The sequence below is a fragment of the Montipora capricornis genome, chromosome 4 (assembly GCF_036669925.1).
Source record: "Montipora capricornis isolate CH-2021 chromosome 4, ASM3666992v2, whole genome shotgun sequence".
NCBI classification, from domain to species: Eukaryota; Metazoa; Cnidaria; class Anthozoa; order Scleractinia; family Acroporidae; genus Montipora; species Montipora capricornis.
The window spans coordinates 44,006,350-44,008,849 of NC_090886.1; the positions used below are offsets into that span (position 1 = coordinate 44,006,350).

Consider the following 2,500-nt stretch of genomic DNA (forward strand, 5'->3'; position numbering starts at 1 on the left):
TCGGTTTGACATTTTCAAAGCTGAGCTTGTTCTGTTTTCTGTTCCGCAGTTTAATCCCTCTCTCCCTTTATTGTAACCTACTTTAATAGTTCTCTTAAATAAAATGTGTGCAGGGAATTGCTGCCTGTGGCAGTCCTTTAGCCTTGTGCTGAAGCCCTGTTAGGGTGGGGGCATATTGTTACTTTGCTGGACTGGGCTAAACTTGGCGCCAGGAAATTGTGCCAGCAACTATGCCCGCCTCGCAATACAGGCATGACACACTCCCTTGGCTAGGTGCCAAGACCCCATACGGGTGGTGGGTACGGGTTGTGCCTTGCCAGTACATTCCCTGCCCCTCAATTACACCCAAGTTGTGTCTATTGTCTTACTGTGCACTAAGGCATTAAATGTTGTTTATGTGAAATAAACTTGTGAAACTATTTGGATCTTGCAATCAACTATTTTTGACATAAAATCATTTAAAAAAAACAAGTCGTGTTTTGTTTCCGGAATGGTAAGGGCAGGAGAAAAGATAAAAATTAATATTGTACTGCAGGGTCACTCGGCCTGTTATATTGATTTTGCTTTGTCTGTTGAAATTCTTGAGAAATAAAGATAAAAATGTGGACGCCAACTCTCTGAATGGCATCTGTTTTAACTTCAAGTTAATTTACTGGTTTTGTAGCACAAACGCAAGGCTAATTTGACCCTTTTTTCAACAGTAAGGCCCATAGCAATAACCAGTAGAGCGCTCAAGTTAATCTTGTTTAGTGTTTGTGTTGCAGGTTGATCATTAATGTAACTATTTGAGAAGGATTTTGAAAAGAAGGGTGTGTTATATTCTGTTTTGGTGATTTTGCACTTTTTTCGAGGTAGTTCTGTGGTTTCTAGCAGAAATTGATACTGGCACCTTGTTAACCCATTGACCCTTCAGGTGCCCAAGGACAGTCCCCCAGTTGACGAGTAAACAATTTTCTGGCGTCAGACATAGTAAAATCCATTTTTTTAAATCTCACTTCCAGGGGTCATTACTGTAGGTTAAGTAAAGCGTAGTGTAGGCCGTACCATCCGTTGATTTTTTCCTAACAGGCACACATCCCTTTTTGCTAAATCCTTCTTGTACAGGATGGTTAATTATGCCCTCCCAATTTCACTTCAATCAGTCTGTAGTTAATTGCTACACCTATTGCATGCCATATTGCATTGCTTACGTGCAGTTATAGAATGATTCGATTACACTGAACCACAGTCAAGTCAGTTTGCACATTTATATGGTCAACAGATTGGGACATGGCATCTGGTCCAGCAGTCTTTCCCCCAACAAGAGAGAGCACCAACTATGCCCGTTTGTGCCGTCTTTTAGTGGATGTAGGATCTCAGGCCCTTCGCGATACCTTTGACAGAATACATTCTCCAGCTAATCTTCACAAGATTTTGTCAAATACTTCAGCACATTACCCTAACTTGCTGTCACTGAGAAAGAGAAAAATTTTGAATCCCACACAGTGGGGAAAGCTATACCCAACTGTTTGTTCATCTGTGTCATCAGCCAGTTTTGACATTACGCTTCTGGTGGTATTGCTGCGAAATATATGTGGTTTCAGTCCTCCTGCCAGCACTGGAAGCTGGGACACACTTCCTCTTCCTGGTGATAACAGTTGTGAGGCAAACATAGCAAGAATCAAGTATTACAGAAATGAAGTCTATGCCCACGCCAACCAAGCTTCTGTTGATGACGCAAAATTCAATATGTTATGGAAGGATATAAGTAATGCATTGCTAGCCCTTGGATCTGGAACAACTTATGCCAGTGCAATCAGCCAACTGAAGACTGAGTGCATGGATCCTGATTTTGAGGAGCACTATCGAGAATTACTAAAGCAGTGGAAAAAGGATGATGATAACACCAAAGAGGAGCTTGATGAGCTGAAAGGTATGCTTGATCTCAAAGGAGTTAATGCCATTAGAAGTTAGTGAATTAAAGGTGTTTTGTGCATCTTGCCAATACAGAGGGTTCAGCTTTCAGAGAATTCTGCCTGCCAAAATATGAAACATGAAAAACTACAGAATGTTGACTTACTATAATTATTTTTGCTAGAACCAAAACTGTACAATGTACGTAAACAAATCTTTTTTTTCAAGACGTGGAACTCCATTTCTTGCACATAAAAGCTGTGAAAGGGGTCAAGTAAATTTGCTCAAATCAACTCCTATGGTAGAAAGGAGGAAAGAATTTCAAAAAAGACTGAGTTTAACATTTTTTTTTTTGCAAAGATGTACTAAAGCAGGGGAATGGACAATTTTAGCTGTTACGTTTTGTTTTCCCATCTCAGACTCCAGGGAAGTTTCTTTCAAAATATGTTCTGCCGTAAAACTGGTCTTTTCTCAGTAGCTGCCCACTTTCTGTTGAGCTTCCGGTCATATGTCACGCCACAATAATTGATCAATAAACTAAAAGACCATAATAAAGCTGTCAATCACTTAACCATGCAGTTGTAAACAAATTCGCTCTGGAGTGTCT

At 40.2% G+C, this 2,500-nt stretch overlaps 1 pseudogene; it reads left to right on the forward strand.

The window, feature by feature from the left end:
• Nucleotides 1–2,500, forward strand: part of LOC138047033 (NLR family CARD domain-containing protein 3-like) — a 276,247-nt pseudogene that overhangs the window by 2,530 nt on the left and 271,217 nt on the right.